We start from the raw sequence: 19,350 nt of genomic DNA on the forward strand, positions 1-19,350 counted from the left end.
TATGTAATATACATATATGTGTCTGTGCGTATGTATGTATATATGTATGTCTCTCCGTGTGTATATAGGCATACCACCACACAGAGATACATATAATATACATGTATGTGTCTATGTGTAGGTATATATACATGCATGTCTCTCTGTGTATACATGTATGTACACGTACACACACATATATAATGCCACAGAATCTATGCTTTTGAATTGTGATGCTGGAGAAGACTTTTGAGAGTCACTTGGACAGCAAGGTGATCAAATCAGTCAATACTCAAAGAAATGGGGCAGCTAGGTGGTGCAGTAGATAGAGCACTAGTGCAGGCATCAGAAGGACCTGAGTTCAAATCTCACCTCAGATACTTGACACTCTCTAGCTGTGTGACCTTGGGCAAGTCACTTAACCCCAGTTGCCTCATCCTGGATCATCTCCAGTCATCCTGATGAATATCTGGTCACTGAATCCAGATGGCTCTGGAGGAGAGGTGAGGCTGGTGACCTGTACAGCCCTCCCTCACTCAGAACAAAGTCACATGCAAGTCATGTTATTATTTCTCTGATGGTATGGTCTTCTTCGGCAACGAAGGATGAACACACACTCAAATAAATTAACTGTGACTATTCATTGGAAGGACAAATACTGAAGCAGAAGCTTATATACTTCATCCACATAATGAAAAGACAGTACTCATTGGAAAAGACCTTGATGTTGGAAAAGATTGAAGGCAAGCGAAAAAGGGGACTGCAGAGGATGGCTGGATAGTGTCATGGAAACAACAAACGTGAACTTGGACAGACTCTTCAACATAGTGGAGAACAGAAGGGCCTGGCATGCTATGGTCCATGGTATCAGGAAGAGTTGGACACAATTGAATGACTGAACAACTCCTGTGAGTTATTTGAATTGTCTAAAGAGAAAGAGGGTTGCCTGCTTGGTTACATCAAATTTGTTTTCGTTCTGGGGATGTAGGAAGATAGGGAGGATACAAATCATTAGTATAGTACCCTAAGCCAAGACTCCTGTATGGGTCCCTGCAATGATGAAGAACCTCACTGGAATGTTGCGGGTTTGGCTCTCTAGCAACCCCACAAGTATTTCCTTTCCATGAGAAGTCCAACACCTTAAGACAAAACCTTAAGTGTGGAGGTCTCAATATATCCATGGGATGAAAGTCAAACTCATTGGAGAAGGTGGAAAACTGTATTATTTATGAGCTGCTATGAGTCCTTTGCTTTCAGCATTCAGTTTGTGGGGTAAAACAGAAGCTGTCCTGAACCCATTTTGCATTGCTACCTTGAATCCTCGCATGGAAAAGTGACCTTTTAAGAATTTATATCTCTTGATACCTAGACACAAACTATATATGATATCTCTTCTGAGATTTATCAAGGAAACTCTGGGTGGGTACCAAATGAGACCAAGAGACATAATTTTGTGGGAGGGGGGAAATTTTTGTTAAGGCTGAACTTGATGTGTGTAAGATCTGAGCCTAGAATATTGCCTAGGGCCAAGGAGGTACATACCCAATATGCTGTTCCAGTGTCCATACAAAATTGTGCTTTTCTTTATGTTGAATTCATAATATTCATCTCCAACAAAGTGACACATCATGTTGTCTAAAAATTTAAGACTTAAAATCACCTGAATTTTTTCTGCTTAACCATCGCAGAAGAGCAGCTGTTTCCACAATGAGTTTCAGTGACATCTAATGAGACATAATACTCAGACTTGTACATTCAGGGTTGAGTATGACAGGATTCACTGTTTATCTCTGACAAAAGCTGAATGGTTTACCTCTGTGAAAAGATATCTTTTCACTTTTTTTTATAGAGGTAAGTGTCAACATCCTCATGCAGTGCCAAGCACTATAAACAATTAGAAAATGCTCAAATGTTTGAAGAATCTGGAGTCTTTGATAAACTGCTCTGAGAAGAACTAGAAAACTCCAATTTTCAGTACATGGAAGACATGCTACTACTAAATTCACTGGGAAGAAAACTATTAGTCCTTCCTTAATTCCTGTGCCTTTCAACTTCTTCATTTAAAAACTCCAGCAGAAGCCACTAGGGCTCAATTCTGTAAGAAAATCCCATATAATATAGACTGCTTATGCATTGAGATCATTGACTTTCCCTGATGCCACAGTGCTTTGTGCATTTAATAATTCTTAAAGGAAATCTCACTACTGTAGACATTTCTCTGCTGGTTCTGATCACAGTCCTTTCTATGCCTTTGTAGGTAATTTCTGTGAGGTGCTGGTGCCAAAATATTTACTATCTGCCAACCAACTTTCACAGGATCAAAAATGGAGGCTAAGGAGTCATCCATTCCAACTTCCTTGTTTTACAGATGAGGAGACTGAGGCCAAGAAAGGTTTAGTGACTTGCCCAAGGTGACCAGGTAGTGTGTGGTAAAACCCAGGTCTCCTGACTCCAAATCTAGATTCCTCTCTATTGTACCATATTGCCTCTCAATCTTCTTCTCGCCTTTTTCATATGAAGGAATTTACTGAGCATCTCCAAACTTAGCTATTTTGGCTCTGGATTGACAGAGGACCTATAAAACTGTGCTTTTTCTCTGCTTTTGAGAAAGTCCCATACCATAACAGAGCATCAGAACAGGATAGAATTTTACTCCAGGACATCATTGTGCCTGCTTTAAAAATGCTGGGTTGGACAGTAATAGACTATCCTATGGTGCTTAATAGAGTTCTGTGTGTTTTGTCAGTGTTCATTAAGTTTAATGAACAAAAAGGATGCTTTGAATTACAACTGTATTTATCAGTACTTTTAAGTTAACATACATTTATTATGTACCTATTATGAACCAAAAAAGCATAGGTAGCTCCTTTCTAATGATATAGATTTCCAAAGCTCTTCTTCCAACACCCACAAGAAAATAAGATAGCCCCTTTAAAAGAGTTCATGCCCAAAACAATCCTGATGATTTGAATTTCCTGTCAGAGACAGAGAAGAATGGATTTGAACACTCACTTAGCTCTGTAATCTTGGATAAATACCTTTCCTCCGAGCCTCAGTTTTCTCATTTATAAAAGGAGGATATTAATATCATAGTATCTCATTTGATCTGTATCACAGCTCTGCTATGGTTGTTCTGCAGATGGAATTATATAATGAATGTCAAGCATTGGGAATATTTTTTAAAATTTTATTAATTTGTTTTTAGTTTTCAAGATTCACTTCTATTAGATTTTGAGTTCTAAATTTTCTCCCCCTCCCTCTGCACCCTCTTCCCTAAGATGACATGCAATCTGATATAGGCTATACATATATAATCATATTGAACATATTTTCACATTAGTCATATTGTAAAGAATGAGACAGAGAGAGAGAGAGAGAGAGAGAGAGAGAGAGAGAGAGAGAGAAACAGTATGCTTCAATCTCCACAGGTTCCATAGTTCTTTCTCCGGATGTGGACAGCATTTTCCATCATGAGTTTTTTGGAATTGTCTAAGATCCTTGTATTGCTGAGAAGAGCTAAGTCCATCAAAGTTGGCCATTGCCTGTTGTGGCTGTTACTGTGTATAATATTCTCCTGGTTCTGCTCCTTTAGCTCAGCATCAGTTCATGTAAATCATTCCGGGTTTTTCTGAAGTTTACCTGCTCACCATGTCTTATGGAACAATAATATTCCTTTACATTTATACACTTATTCAGCCATTCCCCAGTTGATGAATATTCCTTCAATTTCCAATTCTTGGCCGTCACAAAAAGAGCTGCTATAAATATTTTTGTGCATTTGGGTCCTTTTCTCATTTGTATGCCCTGTATCAAAGGGTATGCACATTTTTGTAGTCCTTTAGGCATAGTTCCAAATTGCTCTCCAAAATGGCTGGATCAGTTCACAACTCCACCAATAATGCATTCGTGTTCCAATTTTCCCACATCTTGTCTAACATTTATCATTTTCCTGTTTTGCCAAGTTAGTCAATCTGACAGGTGTGATGTGGTACCTCAGAATTGTTTAAATTTTCATTTCCTTTTTTAATCTTTAAAGCATTAAGTAAACGTCAATTATTCCTGTTATTATCTTTTCATCTCTTTTTCTTTCTTCTCTGTCTTGTCAATACTTTCCCTCACTCCAAACAGTTTGGGAAGGCTCAGACTTCCCCCAGTACAGTACTCATTTCCGTCCTGTCCTCCCTAGGCTATTAAAGTCTCTATCCTCCAGATCTTTTTTTATCTATTTCCAATAAAGGCTTTGTCTTATGGTCCCCAACTCCCCTAAAAACTAATCTGATAATTTCTGAGAAGACAATTCATGCTCAGTTAGCATTAAATGAATGATTACTTTAAGTGGAGTTTTTAGTTTTTCTAGGGAAGATAGTGCCTTAACCCAGGAATGACTCCTCAATCTTTTGGATTGACTAGACCTAATAGTCTGGTAGACTAGATAATAGAATCTAGAGATGACTAAAACTTTTGAAAACATCTAATTCAATTCTCCCATTTTACAGATGAAGACACTAGAGATCCAAGAGGGATGATGTAAAAATAACAATAGCTAGCATTTATATAGCACTTTGAATGTTACCCTGCTATCACTCCTGTTAGCCCTATTATCATCCTCATTTTATAGATGAGAAAACTGTGGTTAAGACATTTAAGTGACTTTTCCAGTGTCACACAGCTAGCAAGTTTCTTAGGAGCAGTCTAATCAGCACAACACCTCGTTAAATGATTTGCCAGGATTTGCATTCAATTTCACTAAATTCAAATCCTACCTAATATGTGTGACCTTACGTAAATCACAACCCTCCCTGCCACTCAATTTCCCCATCTATAAAATTAAGTGTACGTACACATGCACATTTGCAATTCAAAGAATACTTTGTTCCTTTATAGGCTTAATGTGATTTTGCAGTCATGAATGATCTAGAAAAAGTATGGAGCTTAAGGTAACTGGGTATTAGATTTTTTTTTTAAAGGATAAGATGATTAAACAAAAGTCATTTATTGCTCTACAGAGCAGAACAGATAAATTCGAATTCTTTAGTTCAACGACTTTTAAATAAGCTCCACAAATTTACAACCTAAGAGGCTAAATTTATGCATCATTATGTTTTGATGTAATTGGTTTGGCTATGGATTACCTAAAGAGGAAAAAATACTTATGTTGTTTGATATATAATATATGCTTTTAGCCCCATGCTATAGCAAATATCTTTGACTCGTTTGTTGTCCGAGAGCTCACGTGAATACTACCGAAGATTTATTTTGTAATTTTCAACATGCCAACAGAAAACAGGCATTTGACCATCTCTTTGCCATCACATTGGAATAAATTGCCTGTTGATGTAAAATGGTTGCCAAGGATAGAAACTTTCCTATGATTGATGGCTTAGGTGTTAAACACACCCTGTGTTCCTGTGTATTACTTCTTGTATATATTGTGCAGATGAACATCAAGGCACTCACTCCTTTCCTTGTCTTTTGGTTACCCTTGGATTTGAGAAGTGTTATTACTATTGTGTATTGACTGTCTGACATAAAATATTATGAAATTCTAAAATTAAAGGATGGAGTCCTAACTGCTGGATTATCATATATAGAATTTGAATAGGAAATTTCCTAATTATTTATTTTAATAAAGCAATTCTTTTAAAATTATTATTTTTTTAATTTATGGAATAAAACAAGCATTTCCATAACATAATATAATAAAAAAGATGATTACACATTAAACTGCAACTCTATTATATACAACTTGCTCCTCCTTTTAGATATACAATAAAATTCTCGTGTAAATTTCTTTGTTTTCCTTGAGGTTTGGCCTGAGTAAAGTGTAGACATCTCCATGCCATTGAATCAACAAGCAGTAGGTCCTGAAGACAGCTCCCTTAGTAGGAGGACTAGCCCTCAAGAAATCTCACCTCAATTTTCACCTCACTCAAGGTTTCAAGAAATTTCCACCTTAGTTCTTAGTACATTTTGTTTAATGATGAGGTTAGATGGGTTAACAGTTCTGTGATGAGAAATCCCCTTCGAATAAGATCATGCCATGTCCCTTAATTAATTGACTGATAAACATTTATTTAACCATCAATAGTTATGTACCTAAGTCCGATAAGTATTGTTATTTTTCACCTTTCAAGGTTCTGGTGAAGATCCTGTAAGATTATACACACACACACATATAGACACACACACACACACACACACACACACACACACACACACACACGGCGCTTTGCAAACCTTAAAGTGCTATATAAGTGTTAGTTATTTTGACTGTGCCAGATGAAATATGATCCAGTCCATGCCCACAAGAAGTTCATATTCTACTCATGGATAGGCACTAGACTTGTGATTTAATTGATACTGGTAACTCTTGAATGAGGAAATTCCCTCTTTCAATGCAGCTAATAGTCTCCAAGAGTTCATTGAGTTCTGTGTGACCCTGGGCAAGTCACTTACCCCCAGTCTTTGAGAAAGTCCATGACTGGCCTAGGCCAAGGCCAACATGCTGTAGTGGCAGGACTTGAAAGTAGATCTTCTTGGTTTTGACTGTATCCACTTCTCTGTGGCTGCTTACTTAGAAGTATATAATCTACTTACTTTGAAATATTTAAGAAAGGGATAGGTAATATACAAGGATAACTACAATAAATGGTGATAATTAATCAATCAATCAACAAACATTCATTAATCACCAGTTATATTCTAAGCACTGTGTTACAGGCTTGGGATACACTGACAGAGAAAAATGAACTCTGAAGTTTATATTTCTTTAACAAATGCAAGGGAGAAGTTGAGATAAAAGTACAAGCTATTTGAAGCATTTCTCAGTTTAACTGGGGGAGATTAGGAAAACTCTTCATGAGGAATTCTCCCCCAACCTTGACTTTAATGATGGAGGTAGAGGATTACTGTCTTCTTGTACTGTGCTATTTCACCTTAATTTGTTTTTTACACCTTAAGTTCCAGTCAAACAGGACTACTAACTTCTCCTCGATCTAGGTCTGCACTTTCTTTTTTGGGGGGTGGGGAGAGGGTTGGTGGCAATTGGGGTTAAGTGATTTGCCCAGGGTCATACAGCTAGTAACTGTCTGAGGCTGAATTTGAACTCTGGTCCTCCTGACTCCAGGACCAGTGCTGTGTGCTCTGCACCACCTGACTGTTCCTAGTCCTGTACTTTCCTAGCCCTGAATTCTGGCATGCCATTTAGCACAACTGAACCACACTTCCTCCTCATCAGTGACAAGCTAAAGTGTCACCTTCTTTCAGGGTTGGAAGCTTATCTTTGAAGCTTTTCCTGATCCCTCAGGTAAAAGTTATGCTTTCCCCCTCATGTGTTTCAAATTTGAATGATTTTTAGATAAAATTTAATTTATGGCTTTAGTTTTTGCATCACTTATTTCTGAATATAATCTTCCTGCTGAGAAAAGTTAAAGAAAAGTTAGAAGGATGAAAACAGAAAAAAAAAACCAGTTATGGATTTGTTAATTAAAAGTACACTGATAATCTTGGAGATGAAAGTTCAGTATTTAAAAACTTCCTGTGGCTTTCCATTGATGAAAAAATGGATGGTAATAACAATTACTGATATTCCTATATTGCTTTAAAGTTTGTGAAGCCTTTTTTTATACATTATTGCATTTAAGTTACATAGCAACCCTACTAATAAAATTTCAGGTATCATCTACATTGTACAGATTAGAAAACTGAGGCTAAGAATGACTGAGTAACTCCATCATGGTCACCCAGCTAGTAAATGTCAAAGACAGATTTGAGTCTAGATTTTTCCTGACTCTGATAAAAAATGCCTAACCCCCAAAAGATCAGGAAATTGAAAATGTATACAAAATAAGGGCATTGTATGAATGTAGGAGGAGTACTGAGGTCCAGAAAGGGCTCAGGATGGGATCGATAGACAGACAGATGATGGGTAAAAGCAGCCTCATGGCACAGTGGATAAAACACTAGACCTAGAGTCAGGAAGACACGAGTTAAAATCTAGGCTCAGACCCTAGTTATGTAAACCTGGGCAAGTCATAACCTTTGTCCGCATTCGTTTCCTCATCCACAGAATGGAGATAATAACTGTACTCCCCTCCCCCTGCACAGGTTGTTGTGAGGATAAGGTGAGATAATATTGATAAAGTGCTTTGGAAACCTTAAAATGCCATGTAAATGCTAGCTATTATTATTATTGTTATTAAATACTTATGTTCTGGGCACTGTGCTAAGTGCTGGGGATATATATATATATATACACACACACACACAAACAAACAAAAATAAATAGTGTCTATGCTTTTGAAGATTACATTCTAACGAGAAAATTTTAGGTCTTGTGGCCTTTCCCCATCTCCCATAATGCTAGTGGCTTCGCTCTGTTGATTATCTCCAATTTACCTCACCTATAGTGTCTTTGTACATAGTTGTTTGCATATCCTTTCCCCCATTAGACTGTGAATTCTTCAAGAGCAGGGAACATCTTTTGTCTTTCTTTGTATCCTCAGTTCTTAGCACAGTGCCTGGCACATAGTAAGCATTTAATAAATACTTATTAACTGATTCAACAAGTGAGATATCCCTTCATGTTTTGTGCCATCTGAAAATTTGATAACCAACCCCTTCTATGCCTTTGTTCAAGTCATTGATAAAAAGAGCACAGGTCTCTAGAGCCTTCCACTAAAGACTTCCCTCCAACTTTGACTCATCAAGGGCTACTCTTTAGGTCCAGTCATTCAACCATATCTGAACACAGTTGTCTAGCTGACAACTGTGATGTATAAAACATTAGAGAGACACAATTTCTGGGTAATTAATCATTTTATTAGTCATGCTGGCATATCATTAGTACAGGGGGTCAGTGACACTCTCAAATGCCAAAGACCCCTCATGGAAACCACTCAACACTTATATACCCTTGGAAGAGTGGGTATTCCTGAGGGTGACAATTTATTCTGATAGGCTAACAAGTAATGAAAGGGAATGGATATTATAATGAGAGGTGAGCTTGTTCAATGAGGGGATGAGAGACAAGTCTCTGAATGAGGGGATGAGAGACAAGTCTCTGATCACTCAGTTTTGGTCAAAGTGACTTATTTATACTCATATCTCCCATCTAGGGTAATCTAGACAAAAGGGAGAATCCACGTTATCCCAGACCTGAGTAAAACACAATGGGCTAGATTCATCAGTTCACCTAAACTAAAATTTCTTTACCTTTTGAACAGATCTGAATTTTCCCTCTCATTATCAGTCCTGCACTTCAAAGACTGTTAGAACCTACAGGGATTGATTTTTGAATGAGAAAGCAGTAAAGAGTAAAAACTTTAGTCCTAATTCAATAATTGGTTATTAATAGGAAAGAAATGATCATTTTTCTCTGTTTTATCTAAAATTATTTCATGAGAAACTTATGTGTTTTGCTAAAATCTTAGTAAGATATACCTACAACATTATCCTGATCTACCAACCTAGTGATTCCCTATCAAAAAACAGGGAATTGGGTTAGTGTGGCAGTTTATTGTGTATCATTTTTGTATTGGTCCCACAGAAGCTCATTAATATATACCTTGGATAGATACATGAAGTACATAAATATTTCCATTTCTTTCTTGGCTTAGAATAAAAAAAAATTATTCCTTGGCCTGCTACTGTACCCCTCAGATTGCTTACACCATGTAGTTTTAATTGTTCAGCCTTGGTGTTCAATTACATCATGTTGTTGTTTGATCATTTACAGTCACGTACAACTCTTCATGAGTCCATTTAGAATTTTCTTGGCAAAGATACTGGAGTGGTTTGCCATTTCCTTCTCCAACTCATTTTACAGATAAGGAAACTGAAGCAAATACGGTTAAGTGACTTGCCCAGTATCAAACAACCAGTAGATGTCTGAAATTAAAGCTGAACTCATGTCCAGGCCCAGCTCTCTATTCACCGCACACATTGTAATAACCAGTTCCTAATGGGTCATTCTATCAGTATTACATGCTGAATCATGCTTCTTGGTATATAAAAGGTCCCCACCCCCATTTATCCTGTTTTCCCAGGCACAGCTGTTGACCCTGAACAGTGTCTGTGTATTTCCCAGTTGGCAAATGCTCCAGAGATAGCTGTGCCACCACATATCTCAAAGGTCAAGTGGTCTGTGACATGGTGCTGACTACATGGGTAATGGTAACTTCATTTCTATATATAGCTTCCCTTTGCCTTTGTCAATGCTAACCATTCAGAGTAAATGTTCCTTGCTGCTATGTTCCTTGGCTCAGCTTGCATTCCCTGAAAAAATTTTGGTTCAATTGATATTGTTTGATAGAGTCAATGGCTGCCATCTGAGCCTTTATTGCTTCCTTTTCTAGACTTTCATTTACCATCCCCTTTGATGATATGTTCTATCATTTTGCTAGGCATGGAAAGTCAAGCTCACTGGCCTAGGGTTTGCAGACTTCAGTCTCTTCTGCCTTTTTTTTGAAAACTAAGAAAATCAATTTTAAAATAAATTTTTGAAAATTAATTTTTTTGAAAATTAATTGAAAATTAAGAGAATTTGCTCTTTCCAGGTCCTGAGGTAACTTTCTTAATCAACGTAATCCTTTGATGATTATTGGTAGTCCTTAGCAATCAGTAAAACCTTTAGAACCATTGGATATAGTTCATTTGTATCTGGTGAGCTTAGCTCATCAAGAGACACTATGGACTTTCTTTGTTTTCACGGTTATCTCTTGTCTCAACTCTCTATTGTCCATTTCTTTTCTGTTCTTTCCAGAGCATTGTATCTGGCAGAGAAAACAAAAATACGTTGAGTTCCACTTTCTCTTCATCATTCATTTTCACCTACTCTGATCAGTGATTCTAATCTCATCTTTGGTGGTTCTCTTTCCCCCAAATACACTCACATCCCTTTTTGTTTTCCTTACTATTCATCACTAGAGGGAAGCCACTAGCATTATGGGAGATTATAATTTTTTGCAGCATTGTTCCATCTTCCCACTCATCCTCCATGTCATTTTTGTCCATTTTCAGTTAAAAGGGTCTTTGAAAAATACAAGTTAATTCATAAGTTCCCTAAGAATTCACCTGGATCTTTTTAGATAATTCCTATTTTCATTCTCATCATGTGTTTTTTTCTTTGTTCCTTCAATTAATTTAGTTCTTGAGAGCTTTGTGTCTTGGATAATTCTGTAAAAGAGTAGACCACCAGATCCTTCTGGCCTCTTCTCTGAATCTTTTGCATGGTGTTCTTCTAAAATCTGGAGTGCACGTTAGATGATGCCAGACATGCTACTTTTCTCTATTGTTTCTACTTCAAAAATTAGTGATTTTTTTTGCTAGAATCAGTTCTTTTTCAAAAAATTTGATTAATTTGTTTTCAGTTTTCAACAATCACTTCCATAAGTTTTGAATTTTCTCCCTCTTCCTCCCCCTTCCCTACCCAAGATGGCATGCAATCCTATATGGGTTCTACACTTACATTTTTAGAATCAGTTCTGCTCATAATAGATCTAGCTAGGACAGAATTATTAGAATGTCAATTCCTCTAACTCGCTCCACTATTTTTTTTGGTAGGGCCAGATAATCTTATCATTAGGGCAAGCCAAGAGTATATGCGCTGTATTGCTTTTGGCGAAGAGAAAGATCCAGCAGATACCTGGAAAGCTGAAGGTTGTACATGATTATAGCATCTTATCATACCAGGCTTATTTCAACTTTCATCCATGTGGTCTGAATTATAACACATTGATGACGTTGTTTCTCCCTGTTGTCCTCCATCCAAATGTGCTCCGCATGGATAAACTTTCTTAATATACAATGCTACTCTACCATCCCCTTCCCCTATCTGCTCTATTCCATTGAATAAGGTATGCCCTCTCAGAGATGTACTTTAGCTAAAAGTCCTATCCTCCCAAATCTCAGTATTATTTTTTTTCTTAACCCAGGGTCTTCTGGGTGAATTTCTTTAAAAAAATAAATATTATATGTGTATACGTATATGTATTCATGAATACTCACAAACATATATGTATTTATATTTACATACACCTACAGAAATATATTGTATTTGGCATCACCAGACTGCCGAGGAGGCCCATGATACTAGAAGGTTCAGAATGTCAATGGGAAGAGCCTACGGATGAGGACAATGGGAGGCTGGCCTCTCATCAGCATGGCTGGACTCCAACACATCTTTGGTGCCTAGGCCCATGCCTTGCACATAGCAGGAAATTAATAACTATCTCTTGAACTGCCCAGACAATATGGCATTTGAGACAAGACCCCAATTGTTATTTCACTTAGGGTGGGGAATTCAAAGTGAGGGAGCTCCCCCTACTGATGCTGATGGCATCAGTTCCGCCCCTCACAGAGTTGCCTGGGTCACTGAGGTAGCAGGTCTATGACTTGCCTAGAGTCATCTGGCCAGCATGTGCCAGGACCCAAACTTAGGCCTTCCTGACTCAGAGACTGGCTCACTACTCATGATGCTGTGTCACCATCTTAAATCAAGAAAGGCTGCAGAAAACATTGACCAGTGCATTGTGATCCTACCAGCCATCCTAAACCTTAAGCAGGCACCATCATCATTTTATCCTTTATCAAGGATAAAAAACTTGGAATAAAATTCTTTCAGAGAGAGGGCCTTCTAGTTAAAGTAGATTTAGACTCAGAACCACAGGGAAACGAGGTCTTCCCAAACAAAGCAGGTCCTCACTGTCTCTTATCTGACTCCAGAGTGGCTGCTGATGGCTTTACTGGGCGAGCTACCCAGAGTCATGACTCGTGGGGCTGGTGCTGGGTTCAAATTCCATCTCGGATGTGTCTCAATATCCTTATTTGTAAAATGAGACGGGTAAGGGAGATAGCTTCCAATTACCCTTCCAGCTCCGCATCCGAGAGAAGTCAGCTATCAAAGACTACCCCTCCACTCAAGTGGAGAATGTTTGATTGACCCTGGCTACTAGAGGCTACTAGAATGGAGAAAGCCCTCAGAGCCCAGAACAGCACATCCAAGAAGGACCTTCCTACGGAGAGTGCTGGGACTACACCTTCCCGTTACCCCAAGACCTCAGCCTACTAACTAGGGCCTGGATGAGAAAACTCAGACCCAAAAAGTGGGAGTCATTCATCCAAAGTCCCCCAGCACAGTGGTGGCAAAGCTAGCCAGGCTCCAGGACTCCTGGAGACCCTCTACCCCAAGGGCAGCCTTTGGGACATGGACGTGCTCCCTCTTTCCCCTCACATCAGTTTGTCCAAAGCAAAATTTTTATTTTCTATTAGGGGAGAGAGGGAGAAGGTGTGAGGTGTTCTTGACTGAAGCATGACAAACACTGGCCCAGGACATCAGGGAAAAAGGTTAGAAATCCCAAAGGGATTTTTTTGTTGTTGTTCAGAGCACATTACAAACATATTTACAAGATGCCAGGCTGAGATGCTGTCTGCAAATTCCCTGAAGGGATGGACTCTCCAGAAGAGCCCCAGCCCCCCAGGGTTCTTAGGTGGGCCAGTCACTAGTAGCTGGAGGGCATCCTGCCCCACAGGCCGGGACCCCACACAAATAGTTTACTTGATCTAGCACTGTTTGTGTGACACAGCTACACCTGGTACAGGATTTGCATTTCTCAGTGGGTTAGGCCCCCAAGTTCAGTCTCCTGAGGTGGTCGATCTTCAGCTGCCCAGGGGCTCTGGTGAGGACTTCAAAGTCCTCACTTTGGGCTACTGAGTAGCCCAGAAACTTTCCACACCAGCTTCTTGCTCTGGAGTTTGCTACTGATGTCCTCGCTGATGGTCAGCCAGTTCAGTTTGGGAATGAGCAGCTGACTTAGAAGGAGACAACACTCATCAATGAGGGTCTCATCAGTCTCCAAGGGGTGGTCTTTATCCCCACAGCAGGACCAGAGTTTTGTCAAAAGCTGAAAGAGGAGAGGCATGTTGTCCTGGGTGTCAGAGGTCGCAGTGTAAATGGGCATGCAGCTCAGTTTCTATAGGCCCTGGATTCAAATACCGATCATCAATCCTCAAAGCATGCCCAAGGAAGTCCCATCGTGCAGAAAGCTGTGGCCTGGGTGGACAGGAGAGCCCTGGTTGGCAGGCTGGCAAATAGGTAGAGCACAAACTCTCCCATCCACTGGATGAGCTGCTGCAGGGACTTCAGAGTTATCATTTCTAACACAAACTCTTCTGTCTCCAGGTTCATCATCACCTTGTCAATATCTATGTTGGTGATCTTGGTGCAGATTTCAGTCAGCGGGTCCCCAGGACTATTGTCTGGTGTGTTCAGGAAGTGAGGCCTGAGCTGCAATTTCAGGGTCTAGCTGATGGCAATCAGGAAGAGCTTGTCACGGTAATCACAGATCCAGATCAAGTGCAGGGAAGCTTTCATGGCCACAATCCCAGTGGAGAGCACCTGCTGGAGAGCTGTACTTTTCCTGGAGTTTTTACGCCAGGTTCTGCACCATGTCAGGCTGCACATGCAGCAGGATGTCCCACCAGTCATAGCTGGTCACCATGCAATCCTCCAGCAAGAAGAACAGATGACACAGGGACATGTTCATGTCCAATGCATGACCTATGGAGGACTAGATGCGGAGCATGCTCAGCTTTCCATGGTTATTGATGCCTACAAGGTCCAGTGAGGTCCAGGAGAGCTGCATAGCTTTAAAGAGGATGGAGGGACCAGTCCCTATGCTGCCTTTTGATGGCTTGTTAGTCCACTGGGCCCTGGGTGGAGGAGTCATAGAACATGGCTATTGTCTGCAGGGATGCTGCCATTGTGAAAGGCCGGTGCCAGACTTAATCCTGGGCAAAATTTGGTGTCACTTGCCACTTTTGGGTCAGTATTGGTGAGCGAACTGAGCAACTTGGGCAAGGCCATGGCAGACAATCAGATTATTGGTTGCTGAAAGAAACCGACACTTGAGGATCATCATCATTGTTTATCTCCAGCCACAGGGGAGATCTGCTGGAAGATGTTCACAGGCAGGCGATCCTTTCCCAGGGACCTGCACTGCACTGTGCTGTTCATCTGTCTGGAAGCACACAGCAGCACCTGCTCTGACATGTCTCTAGCAAGGAATTTCAGGTGTGTGATGGCAGGATACTTCTCCTTCCAGTCTGGATCTGTCGTACAGCACATGAAGAGAGATTGTGGAATCTCAGTGTCCATCCTGCACTTCTCATTCACTACACTGGCATACACCTTGTAGACCTGGACAGGGGAAGTGCTGCCATCTGCCCCAGCTGGTGAGGGCAATGTGTGCCAGGGCCACAAGGCAGCACAAGCAACATAGGCTCTCTGTGGAGGTCAGCCCCTATCCATTGGTCTTAAGCAGGGGGACAGTCACCAGCCCACTGATGGTCATGGCAATCCAACTCTCCATGGGCTTCCACCTAAAAGCATCAGAGAGGGGGAAAACTTGACTTGAGAAAACTTGTTGCCAGAACTTGAGGTACCAGGCTTCTCCACATGCAGGGCAAAATTCATGCCCTTAGGTACCTAAGACAAAGACAATACAGTATCACCTTCCACCATGTTGCCCGCTTTGTTTGTCCAGTTATTAGCTAGATGGTCCAACATACTCCAGCACTTTATGTGCCCATGGGCATAGGAGTTAATGGAGTACACATTAGGGGTGCTGGGTACCAAAATATGAATCGTGTGAGTCAAATCTTTCTCCTCTTCATTTTTCAGGTCTGAAGGTTTTGGCAGGACTAGACACAGACCAATGAATGGAGGGGCAGTGATTTCTTTGGGGCCTTTTCTCCCACTCACAAACATGAGCCAAATCCATCACACCCCTAGATTGTTCTCCTGGGTCCCCAGTCTGGGGTCCCTCAGATCAGATGACAAACATAGCAGGTCCTTAGCTCTGTCCAGCTCTCTGTGAATTGCTCTGCTCTGGCTCCTGTCCCCATTGCAACCTGAGCAACTGCTCCAGCCTCCTCTTGTTGACCAGACACACAAGGAAACGCTGAGACCAACCCTAATCTCAGTGTTATCCATGACATTAAAGTTGCCTCCTAATTATTGTCTCTACTTCATCCTCATGTATGCTTTATATATTTGTCTACAGACATCTGAGACCATCGGCTTTATTCCTGAATCTTTCCTTGGATTTTGTCCTGGTAAATTACTATCTCCACTCTTATTTCCTAGCACTTATGCTCGTCTACTCTTTTTAGGATCTATCTTGGTAGATATACTGGTACATGTTTCTCTCTCACTTTCCCTTTTCAGTCATAAGCCCTTGCACCTAGCTTTTCAAGACTCCAGATAAGTATAGTTTTACCAGTCCTTATTATATGCACTCCATCCCTGGATGGAAAGTTCCACATTTCTCTGTATTAAGCCATGGGCTGAAATTAGAAACCTTGCTTTTGGATGTCTTTTTTTTTTTTTTAGCTAGCTGTTCACTTCCCAAATTTCCATTTCTCTTCCCAAACCCCTGCATGCAGCTGGAAGTAGTGATGAAAACACCACCTGCATCTCTAAGGCTGTTAGTTTTTTGCTTTGGACTACATAATCTTTAGTAAGTATTTCTACATTCTCTTTGGCAGCATCAATTGACCACTGATGAGTCACCAGAAGTAGTCATCAGCCTTACACATCTTGGGTAGCTTTTCCTTCATGCGTTGGCTATATGCTCTGGCCAGACAGCAGACTTCTCCATCACTGGGTGTAGAGGAGCAAGAAAAATAACTAAAGCTATTTACTATGTATATATTTAGGAAGGTTGTGTACATATGTAGGAAGAATATATACTCCAAAAAAATCTATACAATTCATGCTCATGTTGCTGAAGTAAAATATTTTAAAGATAAGCTTCAATTCAATTCATTTATTTAGTTTGTTCCCAACCCCAGCAACAGTGATTTCTAGAGCATGGATCTGACACAAGTCAGAGGATTTCCCTCAAGCTATGTATACCTAATGACTATTGGTCCTCTTGGGGATTCATTTGTGGACAAATGATATTGCCAAAAGGACCTGTTTGGCATTCAAAGCCTTTTATAGTCTACTTCGCCCACTCCCGCCCCACCTTTCCAGTCTTCTTACACCTTACCCTCCAACACGTACTCTTCAATCCAGTGACACTGGTCTTGCTCTCCTACAAAATAGACACTCCATCCCTCAGCTCAGGGGAATTTTCTTTGGTTATTTCCCATGGCTGGACCACTCTCCCTCCATCACTTGACTATTCACCTTCCTTGCCCTCCTTTAAGTCACAACAAAAATCCTTTCTTTTATTGGAAGCCTTCCCCAACCATTCAATTCTAGAGCTTTTCCTCTGTTATCATTACTTCCTATTTATCTTGTATGGAGCTTGCTTTGCACATATCTGTTTGCATGTTATTTCTAGCATTAGATTGCAAACACCTTGAAGGCAGAGATTGTCTTTGGCCTCTTTTTGCATACTTAGCACTTAACAGAGTGCCCAGAACACAGTAGGCATTGAATAAATGTTTGTTGATTGATATCATCACTAGAAGGAGTTTCTTTTACTAATGATCTATTCTGCAGTTTCTAGTATTTGAGAATTAGCTGGGCTCACTGAGAAGGTGAAATGACTTGCCCAGGATCATACAGTCATACATTTTTAAGGACTATTGGGTATATTAATAAAAGAAACATAGTAACACATATGTGACAGGTAAATTATTTCTATAAATATCAAAATTTATCTTAGTTATTGATTCCCCCTCCTAGTTCCCAACATTGAGCTTTCAGAATCTATTTTTAACAGGGCCCTGCCCTATTTTCTCTTGAGAGAATTTATATTGAAAATTAAATTCTTTAGTCCTAATCTTTATGGCAAATGTAGTTCTAAGCCGTCATCCAAGAAAGTAGACTTCTAGCCAAAAGGCACAATCAGAAAATTTACTTTGCCTGTGAAAACAAATCCTTAATAAGAGTTTTCATTTATTTGCCTTTTCTCTCTTAGTTTCCCATAGCTTTAGGGAGTTTCTTACTAATTCTTGCCATAAGATGTCACTATTTTACCATCATAGGATTTGAAATGTTTTGCTGCAGATAGTTTTGCCAAAAATTTCCTTTGCCTGATGTTTTAATAACTTATGTTAGTAATACATGAAGGAGATTATTATCTGGATTTTGTTGGTAGAAGAAAAGCAAAGATTTCCCTTGGCAAAGATCAGATCATAATGATGTTATCATATAGGCCAGAGAAATTTCAGGGACTACAAGTCATTTATTTTCCCTCAATTAGTCATGGTGATCGTTTGCTTCATTGCTATAAAATATTTAGTTTATTTATTCATTCCCTCTTTAGATTTGTGAATCACTCTTTCATTTAAGCAATTTTCAAAAATAAAAAAGTTCAGGTCATCATTTTTCCAGCAAAATTTTGAATGAATCTAAAATCAGTCAGAAAAATAAAAGGTGATATGTGATGAATGACAGTGAAGTCACATCGTGCAGGTTCCACAAAACAAGTTAACTCTCAAGATAGGTGACATAACTTTAGAGAGAATTATTTCACAGTCCTTCTATATTATATATTCACCCAGAGGCTGAATGAATGGTACTGATTCATCCATTCATTTTATTAACTTCTTAACAACTAAGGAATGGCCTCAACAGAGGCTTCCGCTTGCAGGTAAGGAGACCATTTTCAATTTTTTCCCCCATAAATTTTTAACGTACATTTAGAAGAATTCAGAAGTCAGAGAAAGTCACTCTGGGCATTGTATGTCACAACGTATTTTTTTTCCTGTCTCATACATATTACTGAGTTATGTAACAATGTGGTTCGCAATGATATTATGGCAATGAAATAAGCCAATGACATCGCAACATTTTCAATATTAACAAAACTGCTAACGTTAGTCTAAGTGTTTGATTCTCCTTATACACCTATAAGTAATGTAATAGGGATACCAGCCAATGGGAAACAGTTCTGAGGGCATGTACAGGAAGAGGTTTCGTCACTTTGAGTCTGTAAGTGTGATTATATATAATAGAGGGATTTGTCCCCACTTGAGAACATGTGTGGGTGTTCCTGTTTGCTTACTGAGTGGTGAAAAAACAAAAACAACCACAAAAAAACTACCAAATCTGAATAGTTATTAAGATAGAAATGAGAGTACATATCACAAAAGACCCCAGTGGAGAAATTCCATCGTTCTCTTTCCCAGTGGCAATGAGAGAAGAAAGGCTATTAATCTTTGGTAGGAAGGGAGGCTTTAGATCTACTCACCTGTCCACCTCCCTCAGTCAACATGTGACCATGAAGACATGGTGCCTCTGTTTCCTTGTCTCTTTGTGTTTCTTCTTGTCAGTTCTTATATGAATGAGGCCCAGGATGGAGCCAATTCTGAAGTGTGACCTTGTCCAGCAATAGATTGACCTCACAGCTGAGACAA

At 39.6% G+C, this 19,350-nt stretch overlaps 1 pseudogene; it reads right to left on the reverse strand.

Moving 5' to 3' along the window:
* LOC140507206 (mediator of RNA polymerase II transcription subunit 16 pseudogene) overlaps positions 1 to 19,350 on the reverse strand; it is a 28,498-nt pseudogene continuing 9,148 nt past the window's right edge.

This window comes from Notamacropus eugenii, chromosome 5 (genome assembly GCF_028372415.1).
Source record: "Notamacropus eugenii isolate mMacEug1 chromosome 5, mMacEug1.pri_v2, whole genome shotgun sequence".
Classification (NCBI taxonomy): domain Eukaryota; kingdom Metazoa; phylum Chordata; class Mammalia; order Diprotodontia; family Macropodidae; genus Notamacropus; species Notamacropus eugenii.